The sequence below is a fragment of the Poecile atricapillus genome, chromosome 1, assembly GCF_030490865.1.
Source record: "Poecile atricapillus isolate bPoeAtr1 chromosome 1, bPoeAtr1.hap1, whole genome shotgun sequence".
In the NCBI taxonomy this organism is placed as follows: Eukaryota; Metazoa; Chordata; class Aves; order Passeriformes; family Paridae; genus Poecile; species Poecile atricapillus.
This window is the reverse complement of record NC_081249.1, coordinates 146,554,400-146,571,387: the sequence shown is the minus strand read 5'-3', so window position 1 is coordinate 146,571,387 and position 16,988 is coordinate 146,554,400. Positions and strand designations below refer to the sequence as shown.

Sequence of the window (16,988 nt, the reverse complement as noted above, 5' to 3'; positions counted from 1 at the left end):
AGTTTTGTTGGGCTTTGCTGTCCGGACATTCCTGGAAAGTGAACGGGGTGTGAAGCGAGCATCTCTGCGGCAGAGCAGCTGCTCACCACAGCTCGGTTGCTCTAGCTATCACCATGCTGCACACTGCTGGAACGTTGCCAGTCCAAATCACAGTGTCCTAATTTCAGGGAAAGCTTCACTTAAAGTGGTTTAATTGAGATTTTTAACGTTCTGCCAAGCCAAGGACGGTAACAACCACTAGCAAAGTATCCGCAATGTGTTACCCACAGCTTGTTTTCAAGATTCTGGCCATCTGAAAACAGAGCAGTGCTCCTGTAGAACAAGGGGTGATGTTGACGTACGCTATTTTTTTAGATGAGCCTTCCCACATCTTTAATTTGTTATCTGTTTTGGATATCTAAAGGAGAATCCATTTTAATTTGACTGGGAGCAAAAGAGCTCGGGATGTACTATTCGTACGGTACCGGTAGATTTTGACTTTGTGTTAGCAACTACAGTGACCTTCTCCCTCCCGATCTCTAGGAGGCTGGAAAGTGATGCAAATACCAAAATGTAAGAAGTAAACCAAAACGCAGGCGGCCCGGCGCGGGCCTGTGCCGCCCGCTGGGCCCGGCGCTTGGCTGTTGCCATGGGAACGCCGCCGGGGCGCGGGCGGGCTGCGGGCGGTCCCTCTCGCGAGAGCGGCGGCGGGCGGAGCGCGGCGGGGCGGGCGCGGGGTGAGCTCATCGCGGGCTGCGCGGGCGGGGAGCGCCGCGCTCAGCCCAGCCCAGCCCAGCCCAGCGAGCGGAGCGGAGCCGCCGGCAGCCGCCGCAGCAACTTTGTTGGGTGAGTTGCGAGCGGGAGCGCCGAGCCGGGGCGGGCTGCGCGCCGCTCCCCCTCCTTCCTGCGCGGAGCCTGCCGCGGGGAGCCGCCGTGCCGCTGGCCGAAGGGGTGTGCGGGTGGGTGGGTGTGCGTGCGGGGGAAGGGTAGTGGCCCCCAGCCCCGGGGCTGAGCGGCCCCCAGCCCGGCAGGGGTTAACGGGGGCGAGGGCAGCGGGGTCCCGGTGAAAGTGGCCTTCAGAGCTGCCTCCCGCTGCAGCTCCCGGAGCCACCCGGGGGGCGCCCGCCCTGAGCGCCCCCGGGGCGGTGGGAGCCCGCCGTGCCGGCAGCCCCGGGGCGGGTCGGGCGCGGGTCTCCCCGCAGCGAGCCGTGCCGGGTGCTAGGTTCCGGATTTGTGTCTTTTTTCTCCGCAGGAAAGGCAGCCCCGAGCGGGAACAGCGCGGCCGGAGGCGGAGGTGAGCGGCGGCGGCCCGGCCCGCTGCGCTCCGCGGCGGCGGCTCCCGCGCTGCCCGTCCGTGCGGAGGCGGCCGCGCCGAGGGCGCCCTGCGGCGGGGGACGCGCTCCCCCGCGGCCCGGAGCGGCGCACGCCGCTCGCCTCCACGGCTCGCTAGATAACTTGTCTCTTGTTCGCCGCTGTAAGTTGCACTTAAGCCTTTTTTTTTTTTTTTTTTTTCTCCCTTCTTTACTTTTTATAGCCAGCGAGGGTGTAGTCGGACTGGTTTTGTTCTGAGCCGGTGCTGAGTGAGACCGCAGTAATGATAACAATTAGGTGATTTGGGGGCAGTGCCGGTGGGGATGTTCTGAATGCTCTGCTCACGAGGAGGCGGGGTGGAGGAACAAAATGTTTGCGGATGGTTGATTTCTTAACTGGAAGCCTGGAAAAGTGGGAAAACAGGGAATGCCTTAAACTGAATCTTAAGCGGAAGGAGGAGGTGAAGAAGCAAGGCAAGGTAGATGAGAAGGAGATTACCTTCCTAAACCGAGTTTGTTTGCTCTTCCCCTGTTTTATACGGCATGAAGACCTGATGTTAACGTTGTCATGCTATATTTAAAAATAACTGTATTATTTGTACTGGATAGCTGTGATGCAGCTTCAGTTCATGTAATGAGGAATGCACGCATTTATGTCTGGTAAAGCAGCGACACAAAATGGGAATTGCTCAACTTAATGAAGATCTCCTTGTATAACCTTGGCTACAACATCTGTATGTTTTAGATTGTGGGGGCACATTTTAACCCGTAGAATAAAACAGAGGCATTTTTTTTGGATAATACTGCTTACCAAATCGCGTTTAAAAATTTTGTCTGCAGAATGGCTTTAAAAAATTTGAGTGATGCTGCTTTAATGAACCCGTTACTGCATGCTGAATGAAGTGCATCTGTGAGCACGGAGCCCTAGTTGATAATACAATGCAAATTTGTCTTCAGAGTAAAGGTGTCGGATTTCATTAGGTTCCAGATCTGTATGGATGAACCAAGATTGGTGTTTTCTTTAGAAAGCAGCCCTTCCATGATGGGGTTTTGATTGATCGTTTTTATTTCTTTTTCTAACTATGGGAATTAAGCGCTTATTTCCTTTAAATTAAAGCATAAACCAGTTTTGTAAAAGGGAAAAGAGTTTTTGCTGCAGGTACTAACTGGGTAGCAAGTATCTGTGGTCTCTCAGGTGGAGAGTTTGGTTGTTATTTATTTGGAATATATTGCTGGGCTAGACTCCATTCCCCTTCAGCTGAAGTGGTGGGAGAGACATGTGAAAGTATTAAGGTAGAAGTTTGTGGCAATTGTAATCGTGGAGATCTCTAAGCTGTGTTTCAATGTCAAGGCTTTTATGCCTTAGGCCATCAGATGCCATACCAATTATTAATGCAGAAACAGTGTGGGAACTGCACAGTAATTTTTTTCTTGGTTTTAAAAAACCAACCCCATAGGTTCTATTTAGGTAAAGCTAAAATGAGAATTTTCTTGATTGAGTGTTTTGTGTGTATATCTCATTTTGGTGATAGGAAGCTAGGCATAGAAGATTTTTTTCGCCATTTTAAGTGTTTATTTATGGCCAGTTGATTAAAGGATGTGCAGTTGGTTGCTCAACATTGCATTAAGAGGGTATTACTGATGCTAATAAAATGCTTAGTTTCATCATTGCTCTTTGGGATAGGCATACTTAGCTCTCAGTTGTGGTTCATAAAGCGTCTTAGATCATGAAGTCAGAAGCAAAATGGGATGTCAGCTCTGACTATTGTAGGGCTGCAGAAATTTGCTTGATGAAAAAGGCTAGCAGGTGTAGAGGCAGGCACTGACACAGACCTGTGAAAGGGTGGAGCTGCAGCCAGGAGTGAAGACTTAATATGAGGACATGCAATTCATGATCTATTTTTTCTATAATAAAAGGTATTAATGTAATTTCAGATGTGCATCATTGGTTCTAGGCTTGAAGAGCTTCCCTCCACCCCATGTTTATCTGAAATGTTATTTTAAAGTTTGGGATTAACTTTTGGCTAGCTGTTGTTATAAAAACTATGTCCAAATGCAGCCTCTTCCCCCTTTTGCAGCTTTTCAAGGAGTTGTTGTTTTTTGGGTTTTTTTCATCATGCTTATAAGCAGTCTGCTGGCACTTTGGGAGCATTTTGTTCTTGTGTAACTCTTACTGTCTTCTCAGTTTTATAAATCTGTCTTAAATATATCCATTAAAATGTCTATTTCAGAACTATTAATTTTGCTACTATGGAGGCATTTTTTATTTCTGAGATAGGAGAACAAAACTTAAGAACATAAAATATTCCAACTGATTATTTTGAATTTCAATAAGGTCATGAGGATAATTTTAGAAATACATTGGGAAAATGTGAAGTAGGCTAGTAAGGGAATGTATTGAGGCCCATTTGAATTTCTTTTCTCGTCCACTGTTTTGTTCTATAGCATGTCTATTGTAGAGAAGAAAAAGGAACAGTTTTCTCCATATCAGTAGTTTAATCCCTTCAGCAAGGGGGTTGCTGCAAGCTATTGAGTTCTTACAGCTACTGGTTAGAAATCCTGGATGCCCTACTGGGGTAAAGAAGCAGAGCTTCTGCCTTCATCGAAATTTCAGTCACACAGGTTGGTTTCCCTAATGCTGACGTTTTCAGAGGTTGAAATTTATTCTCTTTGACCCTAAGTGATGGCTGTTTGGCAAACAGTTTTGATCTGTTGTTTCCTTGGTTTTCTTGGCTCCATGCAGATTCCTTTTATTTCTCCCCAGCTCTTTAATTTAAATATTTAAAAAGTCAATAAGGCATGATTTATGATCTTAATTTTTTTATCTTTGCTCTGTTTACTTATCTGTATTTTAGATTTTTATTTTATTCATTTATTCAAAAGGAATTTGTTAATAAGCTATTACATGAATACAATAGTAAGTGCAGTTATTTCTTTAATCAGTGTAAATACATAATTTTCAGAGCTGCTAGGTGAGGGATGTGTTGATTTGGCATGTAAAATTAATCATATGTTCAGTATCTTTCTGTGAGTGAAAAAAGTTGCATTGTTCTGTGTTTTATGTTTCCAGGGAGATTTGACTCGAGTGACTTGATTTCAAATATATCTGTCTAAATTGCAGCTTTTAAATAGTTTTAAGTTTTATATTTCACAGGAGTTTAGTATAATGTTTGAATGAGGGCTCTCAAGCTGCAGGTTTATAAAGTGGGATTTGATGGCTCTATGAGACTTGAGATACTCTAATGAAAGGTAGTCAGTGTTTTTTGGGGGTGCAGCCTTACCAGCAATGATGAACCTAAGGCTTGATTGTAAACCTACGGATTATGGTGAGGCTGAATGGCAATAATTTTTGATTTTTAATTCTTATGCAGCTGGCAGCACAAGACTAACACAGTGTAGCAATTTTGGTGTTAGTTTTGATAGTAGTTTTGCACTCTGAACTTTGGGAAAACCGTTAGGAGTTGGAGAGACTAGAACTGTTTGGTTTTTTAACTGCATTTTTGAATATGAATCAGGAGATAAAATAGTTTTAGATGTCTCTTTTTGCATATGTAAAGCTAAATTGTCATTGTCTCAGTCTCTTTAATATTGAATTCTGTGGCACCAGTTTACTGCGTGAGTTATTTGATTTAGAGTCTGCCACATGTCTTTTATGTAAAGTGAGGCTAAGCATTTACAAGTCTTTGTGTTCTTTATGGAAGCATGTTTAAAGAGCACTTATTTTGAATGCAGAGACAGAACTCTTTTCATAATCTTGATAGCTGTTGAATTGTATGATTACTAACCAAGTATTTGTCATGGTTCTTTCAAGGATTTGAGTCTGTAAGTGGAGTGGAGTCCTGCAAAGTTGTGTCGTCTTACTTCTTCAGCTTGTGCTGGATGCTGCAGTGCAGTAGTCATAGTTCTTGTTCCCTGCTTAGTGGATGGATGTCTCTTTTCAAGAGACATCAAGTTCCTGAAAAAGGCATGGCTGTGTAGAACAACCTTTAGAAAAGTGTATCATAGAGATGGAAGAGTTGTTACTGGGACTAGTGGTTCATGTCTAGGCCTGAGAGGCACTTTGAATTTTTTGTCAATGTTTTAATGCTCTTTTACTTTTGGTCTTAGGCTCTGTAAAATGGGAAGAATGCTTTCTTCAGATGGATTATAGAGATTAGTGGAATGATTTTTGAAGACCAAGTTTTATTTTCTAAGTTTTCAAAAGTTAGAGAAACTACTGGCATGTATCATATAGTTGGTTTAAAGTTGGATTGATCTTCGTTAATCTGTATGTTTGTCTTCAGTCCTCAAATAGCTTTTGGGGGTGTTTAAATTTTGTGTTGTTTATTTACCTTTTGAGGTAACAGGATTTGTACCTCAAAAAACTCACATAAACCTCAGAAAGACTGTTTGTTACTCTATTAGTGCAGCTGTGAGATGTGTTGGATTTGAACCTGTGCTTTAAGGCAGCCTTTTAGTTTAGTGAAAGCTTCTTCAGTTAACCCTAAAATATATCCTGTTTTTCCTAACTGGTGATGTTATAGTAGGTTAAAAAACCTCAACTAGCCAAAATCATCAGGAAGCAAGTTCTTCTTCCAGGCTACTAGAAGGTATAGGTCAGAAGTTGAGCATAACTTGGGGAAAAGATGCCTGTTGGGTCTGCCTGTGAGACTTAGTTATGTTTAATGTACTTGGCTGGATTATTTTGTGGATTTTCAAGTTTACTTTTCTGGGTGGGAGAAATTGCCGAGCATCTTCCTTTGCTCTGTAGCCTGCCTTGCTGCCTTCTCTGTGCAGTGGGTGGTGGGGTTCCAGGAGGTGTCAAGGGCTGCTTTTGTAGCATGGCTTTGTTCTGTGAGTTTCTCGAATCATGATGTGTTTTACAGCATCATCAGCTAAATCAATTGTCTTTTGACTTTTGAATAAATAATGACAGGCTTATTGTATGCTGATGTGATGTGAAATAGGATTAATACTGAACTTTTTTTAAGAGTGGCAGATAATATCTGTAAAACGATTGCTGTGGTGGCAGAACTTTCTGTATGCCAGTTCACATCAGCAGCTTTGATACATATCTTGGGTTTTCTTGTTGGTGGTCATGCAGACAGCTCTCTCTTAAGATTTACAGACACTTAATACATGCATTTGTGTATTTGACCAAAGGTTGCTGTTGTGGTTTAACCCCAGCCAGCAACTAAGCACCACTGCTTAGCCCGAAGAACATTTTTCATTGTTGGAACTTTTTCAAATTATTGCAATTTTATTTTTGTGTTGTTTTTATTAAAAGGTACTGGTCTTAGTTGCTCACTCAAAATGAATTCATGCTATCACTGGAAGTATTTGGTGCAGATCTGTGATGACTGGTGTTTATGGGAGAGGTTATTTCCTGGTTTTTAACTTTTTGTTTTCTTTCTTTTTGTTTGAAAGAGTACTTTCATTTGATGTCAAAATTGCTGTTTATATGTGTGGTTTTATCACTTGGTCTTACTACAGCAAATAATTTGGCAGAGTAGACATGGGTCTTTGGCTGAAGGTGGGGACATCAAGTCTCCCAGATCAAAACTTCTTGCATTTGAGTAATTTTACTTTGGACAAAATTTAGTCTGGTCTCCTGAATTGGATGTTGCCAACACAGAGGTGGTTTATTGGCTTGGACCTCTGTGAGCATTAAGGGTTGGGTCACATTTGGTGAACTTCTGGGCAGGGATTTTTAGCTTAGTTTTCCTCTGGGAGAATTCTGGTTTATGCATACCAGAAAACCTATAGAAATTAAAATAAAACATTCTGAGGGTGACAAAGCATTTAACAGACCACCTGAGAGTGACTGGTGAATGTCCATCATTGGAGGCTTTTAAAGCTTGACAGGACAAAGCCATGTGCCACTGGGAGCGATGTGGCAGCCAGCTCTGCTCCAGCGCATGTTGGACTCCCAGGTTAAAGCTCCGTGGGCTCTGCTGGCTGGTAATAGCTGGAGGGCTCCTTAAAGGGCACTGCTGTTGGAAGTGCTATTATAGGTACAGCTTAAACCAACTTCAAAAAAGGAAAATCACCCTTACAGCAAGCTTTTCTTAAAAACTAATGTGAAGCACTTTCCCTTTGGTGTCCAGCCCATTTCATTTCTCTTGCAGGGGTAGCAGCACCGCTGCTTGTGGCTCTCAGGTCACAAACCTGCGACAGGAAACCCCCTTTGCTTTATCTTGGGGCATGCAAGGGAGGCAGTGGGTTGTGTGTGTACTTCTTTATTTATTTTTCTTCAAGAGACTTGTGTAAGCAGAAACATACACATCTTGCTTTTTGGCAGGGCCAAAGAGCACAGTTTTGCTCTTGATGAAGAAACTGGCAAAGATCAGACTTTTTTTTCTTTTTTGCATTTCTGAACTGTAACAGAACTTTGCATGTTTGAAAATTAAAAAAGACAATGGGTGAGGAAACTCAGATTGCAGGCTTAGAAGCGTTAGAGCTATATAAAAGTTGTTACAGCTTTTATCTCTGAACTGTTTAAAGATCTCTTTTTGTTTTTATGGACAAGGCTTCTCACTTTCTGAATTACCAATCCATTTTTTTTTTTTAAATTTTTAAAGGCTATATGTCTGATACTGTTTTTGGAATATTTTTCCATGTGTCAAAAAGAAGGCAATACTGGACCTCAACAAATAAATCCTAGAGGGCCTTCCCTCCTTCTGCTGGATGCAGTTGAGATTTCTAGTATTTTTCTTTTCAAATTGTAAGGGCTGAAATAGGATTTTATGCTTTTAGTCCATGCTGAAGAGCTGCATAATTATGCAGAAGAAAGTTATGGTTTAGCATTTTCATGCCTTGAAAATAAATATAACTTCATGAATGACGTGATATTGGCACTGATTATATACTTTCCAAATGTATTTAACAGCTTGTTGTATGAATCAGAATAAAATAGTTCAATAGACTGCACTGTATTGATCATACAGCAGCTGGAAGAAAGAGCAAAAAACGATGCTTTCCAACAGCTTTTGCTGAAGAAAACATTTAGAAGTGAGGAGAAAAGGAGATACTTCTGTAAAAGCTGTTAACATAGTTTATCCTTTCCTTGGACATTTTTTTTCCCTCGACTCTTTCCCTTATTTTGCAGGCTTTGAAGAGGGATGTATTGACAGAAAGTCAGTTCTAGTTTTGTTTAACTTTCCTGCCTCTCCCTGACTTCTGCATTGTCTAACAGGGTAGTCATTGACTCATACTTGACATAGCTCTGGGAGTTCCCAAATCTAGGACTGTTTATTCCATTGACATACAGAGGTGGTAGGAGAATCTTGGCTAGGATGCCTCTTTTAATATAAACAAAAGGAAGATGCAAATACAGTCTTAAAACGTGCCATCAATTTCAAATTGAGAAGGCTTTTTTAAAAATTAATATCCGTGGGTTTTTAGTGCTTGTCTGTGCAGTGATATGAGTGGTTGTGGTAGTCTGGAGAACTACCTGCCACAGACACTTCCACTCTGCTGTTTGAACTGTGATGCACTGTGGAATAATTTGAGAGCCTTAAGTTAATTCTTGCCTTATCATACAGTTACATCCTGATCTAGGTAAATCCAGAAGATCTGCAGAACTTCACAGAGTTTTTTGTCATGTGCTAAAATCATCAGGACTTTTTTTTTAATCCTGTACTATTGTACTTTCATTTTCAGCTGGAAATTTTTTAGGGTTAATTAATATGCTAGATAACATTTGAGTATAGGGACAGATTATTCTGTCTCCAAACAATAGTTTAGGGATTGGGTGTGAACATGTAATAGTATTCTAGATCTAGTATTCTAGATTTAATCACTTGTATATGTAGTGTTGATGCAGTAAAGACTTTCAAATTTGTTGGTAATTTAAAGCACATCTCCTGTAAAACAAAGGTGTGATAATAAGCAGTAATTAAATGTTGCAAAGAGTGCTCATCATTGTTATTTTAACACTAGTTAGTCATTATCTACTGATTGTTGACATCATTAAATATAATTTTTTAGTATATAAGTTGGTACTTTACATACCTGAGCAACTGAATTGAGGTTTTCCATTCTTGCATTGTTGAAGTATCTTTGTTTGTGCATGTTAAATATAATTATTTGCCTCAAACTGCCAACAATTTTATGCCTGCCAAGGGCAAGAAGGTGCATATTGTGAATGTGCTTTTTAACTGAGTCATAGAATGCATCAGTTCTGAAAATAGGGGCAGGGGGAAGCAGTGATTTTAATTCATTTAGTTGCAGTTGTGTGGAGCTGGCTATGTGAAAAATAATTACAGGCAAAGTAAACATGGCCTCTTGTAGAGGCACAGAGTGCCCAGAGGTAAAAATTCTCTGAAGTGCTGGGCGAGAGCTTAACTATTCCTTTTTTTCTGTAAACCTGCACTTTGCTTAAAAAAACCCACAAAGCAATTGATAGTAGTAATGAAATATTCCCAAGTATGGTGCAGTCTAACTTTAGGTGGCAGGTGTCTATGTTCTTGAAGTAGGGCTTTAAGTGACTTAGGGCCAAACAGACTTGTATCAAAGGCTGATACAAGTATGAAAATTAAGGAGCAGTTGAAGGAATTCTTAGATAAAATCCTCATTTAATCTTTCAGTTACGAGTAATAGGAAGAAGTAATTAGAATTAACAAGGGTTAAATTTGAAGTAATAGGTGAAATGTGGAGCTAGTGGACAGATTTAAAATCAAGTAATGCTTTGATCACTTACTTGTTTGGACCACATTGGGAGATAGTGTTGTGAACATCAGGGAAGCTGGAGAGGATAAAAGTGATCCAGAAACATCCATAGTTAGCATGGTGAATGCTTTTTGATATAGTACCGAAAAAGTAATTTTTTGACTTGTGTTTAAATATTGTAGCTAAAACTATGTGAACAAGTGAATTGTATCATCTGTTTGTGCCTCTCCCTTCTTCTCTCCTTCTTTGCTAAGTGTTAGAATTTGTAAAAGAGGAGTCCAGAGATGTCTCATTTTTTAGCTTTAAAAGTGACAGAAGAGTTGAAGATGTGTTTGAAGGGAGGTGGGAGAAGAATCAGCACAGCTTGATAAAAATTAAGCTTAATGCTTAAAGTTCTGACTAGTTTCTTAAGTATGGATCCTGCTTTCCTCCAGAACACTTAGCTTTTTTTTACCAGGTATTGTCAAAAAACAGAACTAAATTAATGCTTTCTTGAAACTTAGCTACAAATTAGAGCTTTATTCCTTGTAACAGAAGTTACATAAGGATTGTATAAACATTGTACCTGCTTGTGTGGTTTTTCATGTTCACATTTTTACATAGGGAAAGAAGAGGACTTGTGAAAAAGTGCTCTCTATTTTAGTGGCATTTTACAGGTTGCAATAAAAACTCCACTCTGCAGCACTATGTGGGTGTTACTTATTTGCAAGTAAAGTAATTTAATGTTAGTGTTTAATAGTACTTTTGACAATGAAGTAATGGTATGCGTAGTATAATGTAAAATACCCCTAAATAGTGGTTGGTTTCTGCATTACAGTATTTTCCTGTTGCTGATGAAGGAGGTACAAAAACCTCTTTGTGTCAGATGTTCAAAGCTGTTTTGCCAGGTAGAAAAATTCCTTCTGAAGGTGGTGGTGATGTTTTTTTGTTTTAGATCTAGTGTTAGTGCTGAGTGACTGTTCTGTTGGTTTAAAAATGTTAATAGCAAATAGCTATCTTATTTGCTGTAACCCCTCTTTGTTATCACTTTAGTACTTAGCTGAGATGCCAAAAGCTCTTGAAATACATTGTAGCTTCAAGCAGGTTAGGTACTTGAATACTGGCACCCTGGGTTGCAAGTCAGTGTATTTTATTATCCCTGAGCTCAAAATTTTGAACCGAAGGCTTAGGATACTATTGAAGTGCCACTGCTGTTCAGTTTATAACAATGTTAATTAGTGCTGAATGTCATTAAGATGAACATACGCAGTGTTAACGAAACTACTTCTGAAACTGAGCTATTGTCATTATCTCACTGAATGGTTGTACTGGAAAGTTGTTTGACTGCCCCACAAGGAGAATTGAGAAGGGCTTACAGCATGTGTACATCCCTTGGCAGTGGATCACCTGGTCTCAGTCACCTCCTCAGAGATGCCGCATGGTCAGAGGCTTGGCTGCAAGGGGAAGAATTGTTTTAATAGCAATATACAGATTTGAGCATACTCTCTTCTCAGGGCCTTTAGTTGTCTTGTGAACACAAATGACTTCTCCAGTCTCATGATTACATGTGAGGAGAAAGCTGTTGCTTCTGGTAAGGTTAATATCATCTGATCTACTCCTTTCTTCAATCTAGGAAAGAAAGGATTTGTGTGGAAAACGTTCTGTAAATGGTTTCTACTGGTGGCAGAAGCAATTACTTTTGGGAGGAAGTTTGATATCCTTATATCTCACTCCTCCTCACTTAGTTTCAGACTATTCTACCCATCTTGATTTAAAAAAAAAGGGGAAATGAATCAAGCAGAATAATTACAATATTGACAATAGAGAGGTATTTTGTACTTGTCTGTATTTTCATGGACTGGAAAGGGCATAAGACCTAATTGGACATCTTAGGCAAAATACAGAATCTTCTGGATAAGCTAATGTGGTGCAGCATAGTTGCATGACAGTGGTGCCGCTCTGCATTGCGTGCACTCTATTTATTCACGGATACTAATGAGATTGTTTTTTTTATGTGACATTGCTGTAATGTCAGTGCCTTGTATTCATTCATTAGTTTGCCTCACTGAACTTTGTGAAGTAAGGAAATACAGGTGCCCTTGAACAAGGTGTCTTAACACACACATGAGAAATCTGTACTAGTGCTCAGACCAGAAGCTGCCTTGGGCTTTAGATTTCATCCCACTATGGACAAATTTATTTATAACTGCAGAGCTGTGCTGGAGACTTCTGAGCTAGCTCAGAGGAAGGCAGGGACTACATCTGCACTTGTCTGCAGCCTGCTTTTTGCTCCCAGGAGTGGCTCTGCTCAGCTCAAACTCCTCTTCTGCTGTTTGCTGGGAACAGTCTCTGGCCTTATGGGATTCCATCTACATCAATGGCCCCTCAGTAAGCTTGAACAAAACCATGACAGTTATGGATTAATGCTCAGACCTGTGCCCTGGACTTATTTTATTTATTATTAAAGCTTTAGCTGTCAGTGACTACATGGCACAGTGTAGCACTCTGCTGAATTTGTAGTTGCAGGCATATAGCATTTAATAGCAGTAGCGTAGCATTGCGTGTGAGCTAACAGCCTTCCTCTTCAAGCCTGGGGACAGTGTTGGGCTAACATGGCTGTTGCCTTTCTGGTTCTGGCATTAGCCCAGCAGTTTTAGCTCAAAGGTCAGAAGATCAATGGTATGAGCATAATACCTGACATGCTGCAAATCAGAGTAATACTGGAATAGACTGCCTTGGATTTTAATTGCCTGCTAGATAAGTCTGTTTTAGTGAGCTCCTGTGCATCTTGACCTGTAGCAACAGAAGAGAAGGTTTATAAAACTGCAAAAGGGATCAAACAGAATGCATACAAATGCATAGAAATTGTCAAATCTAGGGCCATTTTAATGTACTTTAAAGTATTCCTTTAAATCTGGATTAATATCTAGTGTAGGCTAAATGTCACATCTTCAGAAAGAATTGTTCAAAAGTTATGTGTGAAGTACCACCAGTGTCTTTGCTGACACTGCACCCTTTGAGAGTCAGTCAACATGCCTCTCATTGTCACTTGCAGTTTTTCCATTTTATTTTTTGTCTAGCTCTAACAAATGCATGCATAGTGTTCTTCAGCTCAGCAGGAGCTCGGGTATCTGTGCTGCATGGCAGTCACTGCTGAGATTGCAGTTGCAGTGTTCTGTATTTCCCATAACAGCTTTCAGGCAAGGTTGCTCTAAAAGTTTTAGGATTATTATGTAATCCAGCTGGGGTGGTTATGCTCCATGTGTTCCTTCTACTTTGCTTCTTTCTTGTCCCCAGCTTCCTAAATATTTTTAATTTGCTGGGTTTTGGTTTAGCCCCCTTGTGTGTCCAAAAGTGTCTAACAGGTCTTGTGAAAGCAGACTAACGAGTGGGTGAGATTGAGTCCCAGCAGTGGTGAGAGCTGTAGCACACACAGGGATAAGCTGCCAGAGAAGCTGTGCGATGAATGCAATTTCATGGGAGGAACTTCAGCTGGAGTGTATGTGTTTTTATATACCAAGTCTGAGAGAGATTTGAAGGTACCTTGTTAGTTCATGTAATTGCTTGTTCCCTATAGATTTTTGTCAAGTTTTCCTTCTGGAAAACGTGCAGAAGATGAAATGTAGTGGGAGCCTGTAGTGGCATCTGTGTTTAGGTTGCTCAGTAGTTTGTAGCTAAATGTCTAATGTGATGTCTGTCTTTCCCTCCAGTATGGTTAGTGCTACTGCTGTATGAGCAGCTTTTGTGGTTTTTTTTGTAGAGGAAATCACTTTGTATCAGAGAAATGCCTTCCCTCACCTGGAGTATTTTGAAATACCATCCCCTACCAGTGTTACTGTTGAAAATTGAAATATTGGTTACCAAAAGCTTTTTCATAGTACCTTCCCTCAAGAAGAATCTTTTCATTGTGCTACAGATATGTATAAGTGTTTTTAAGGCTAGTAATCATTTTGATTGTTGGACAGTAAGGCTGCAGGTAAAGCAAAATTTGTAATGATTTATTTTTCAACTTGAGATTGACTAGAAGACAGGTTGCAATGTGAGATTTCTCTTGTTGTAGAGATGCAAATCTGAGTGTTTATATCCATTTCTGAAGGGGAGATCTTTGAATAAGCTGCATATTGACTTTGGTTGTCTGGGACAGTGGCACTGTGAGCCACTCCTGTCACAGGGCCAGACTCCTGTTTCTGCCTCTGGCATCTCAGCAGCTGCTGTACGTGTGCAGTCTGGGATCAGTCAGATTCTGCTTTCCTTCCATTCCGTTGCTCCTGATATTAGAGGCCTTTGATCCCTCTTTCCTTCTAGAGTTGAGGAGAATACTTGTTTCTTCACCTGCACTGACTATTTGCATGGCCTTCTACTAGATGATAGTGATCACAGATACTCTAGAATAACTTTTTGGAGCTGCCATAACGATTTTGCAGTTTAGGTGACAGTATCTGTCAGTATCAGTATCTGACCCTTTTTCAGGCATTTAGCATCAATCAACACTAGGTTTAAGAAGCCACACACAATGTGCAACACACAATGCATTTGAGTTTCTTAGTAAAAGGAAGAGAGAGCAATAGCACAGAAAACCATGTAAATTGGTGTGAAGAGTATATAATAATATATATCCTACTTAAGGTTACAAGGTTAGAACACTGTTCAGTGATGCCCCAAGCAGGACTTTCAATACTGGGTAAAAAGTACAGCGGTCATATGTAAAGTATCAATCTCTTAAATTATTCAGTTGGCTTTAATTAAATCAAAATATTTACCAGGTAGTAGCATGACTTATTTTGCATTACACATAATTATTTAGACCAGTATGATTTTATATAGAATTAGCTCTAATGCACTTCCCTACCACTGATACCAGCTTGGTATCATGTTCTGCCACACTTGATAAAAGTTGAGCATGTGCCTGAATCTCATTTGGATCAAATTTATGATGTTTGGTGATGTGATGGTGCAGAGATAAACTGTAAATGCTTGTGGAACCAGTATTTCATCTCCTGTAACTTCCTGACAACTTTGTCTCTACAAATATTTAAGAAAGTGTACTTTTCAACTCTTTTTGTACCTAACAAATAACTGGTTTTATTCAGTGTTTGAATGGTTCTAGAAGGGTTGGTCTTTGCATGCATTGTACAACCACTGTTGTCTAAAGTTATGAATGGATGCTTTCAGACATGGTAAACTGATCTTCATTGTATTTATCTTTTTGTTCATCATCTGTTCTTAGTCTTATGCCAAACCCAAAGCCTAGTTCTAATTTTATAAAAGGGAAAAAATAATTCAGTCTTAGTGATGCAGATTCTTTCTTGAATTCTCTTTAATCCTTTTGATAGATATGAAACCACAAATCTTTTTATCTGGAGAATGCTAAAGAAAAGAAGGGGACATTAGAGGAGAAGATTTTAATGGGATCATAAATGTTCTGTTTGGATCTGTCTTATTAGACGTTGCTTGGAAATTGAATCTCCTTCTGAAGACATTTACATGTTCCAAGTTCTCAGTATTTGACCTGATTTTATTATGAGCTGCTATTTATGTTTCAAGACATGAATTTGACTCTTTTAAAGTCTTTTGACCTTTCTTTTGCGAAAGGGGAAAACATACTCTTCTAGCCTTGTGACTAAGGGTATTTTTTTAAAACTAAAAAAACCATTCACATAGGATCTGGGGTCAGTTTTCTACAGAATAGGAGATGCCGAGGTTTATAAATAGTGTCTTGGATGCTACAGAATATGTCTGAATCTACGGTGTCCAGAAGTGCAGGGTAAAGAGATTCAACTGTGGTAATGTTGGGAGGTTTTTGGCTACATATTTGTTAAGGGCATGGCTTAAGGTGATTTATTTTTATTTTGAACTATGGCAGATTTTAAAATTTTCTAATTATTATAGTAGAGATTCCATTTAAATGTTTTTATGTTTTAGAAATTTAGAAAATTTTCTATTTTCTATTCAATAGTGGCATTTATCAATAATGTTTAGAAAGAGGAAGGTTTGTTTAGTCTTTCATGTGCTACAAAAGTATCTTCTTACACATTCTGCAGCGGAGGAGTCTTTCCTTGCCCTGATGAATTGAATTTCAGTAACTTACAGTAATAGTGACTTTAACTTAGTCTTTGCTGTAATCTCCCTTTATGCAGGTGCAGAAAGCAAGATGTTCCCTCAAGTCTTCTCCAGAATAACAAGTGCATGAGTCTCAGCCTGTCCTTGTTCCTCATGTACTTCAGCCCCCAAACGGCTTGGTGGTCTCTGCTGAACTTTTTTTAATCCATCTTTGTTACACTGGGCAGGCTATACTAGGCATGCTCATTTAGCTAGGATCTCACTAGAGCTGAGTAAAAGTAAATGTCACTTCTAGGTTTAGACAGGGCACCATCAAGCACTTCAAGGCAGATATTTTTAACTTGCTCTTATCTACATCTTGAGATTGTACGTTTTCAGAAATGTCTATTTTTATTCCTAGATGCATGAAGAACCTTAGATTGAATAATGTTTTACTATATTACTGTTTCCAGAGAGGGTTTTTTACATTGTTTAGCTTGAAGTAGACTTTCTAATTCATAGTCAGTTTGTTTCATGTGGCTGCAGATTTAATCAATGTATTTCTCTGCTCTTTGAAGCTTTTTTCTGTCTAAATTGAACTGGTAGTAGTTGCACCTTGTCTTAGTTATCCTACTGATGCATTTTGCCTTATGTGATGTGTTATATTGCATTTCTTCAAGCTAGGCATCAAGCAAACTGGTGGTTGTCTGAGTGAAAAAGTAGTTTTATTTTTGGTGTCAGGTTCCAGTTTATAAATTACTGTTTGTTTGATCTGTATGCAGGGATGCACTTTACATCATATTTTAATGTGCCTAAGTCGGTAAAAGTCATGCCAGAATAAATGCTTATGGGACAAGCATGCAAGTGGGCATTCTCAGTAACAGTGGGTAGGGAAATGAAGTAGTGGAAGGGAATAGAGAAAAGACAGCAAAGATATTTTTGTCCAATGCAAATCAGTCTTTCACATGGACCAGTGAAAAAAGATGCTTTGCCCTTGCTACTTGTATCTTTTATCATATTTCTTGTGATGTC

General features: G+C 40.0%; 1 protein-coding gene across 6 annotated transcripts in view; it reads left to right on the top strand.

Annotated features, from left to right (window-relative positions):
* Nucleotides 1-713: 713 nt before the first annotated feature.
* Nucleotides 714-16,988, top strand: part of SIPA1L1 (signal induced proliferation associated 1 like 1) — a 199,477-nt gene continuing 183,202 nt past the window's right edge. For 5 of the 6 annotated variants that reach the window (XM_058842505.1, XM_058842487.1, XM_058842514.1 and 2 more), the window contains exons 1-2: nucleotides 714-825; nucleotides 1,232-1,453. The gene's annotated coding sequence lies outside the window, so the exon portion shown is untranslated. The other variant, XM_058842497.1, reaches the window with a different exon arrangement.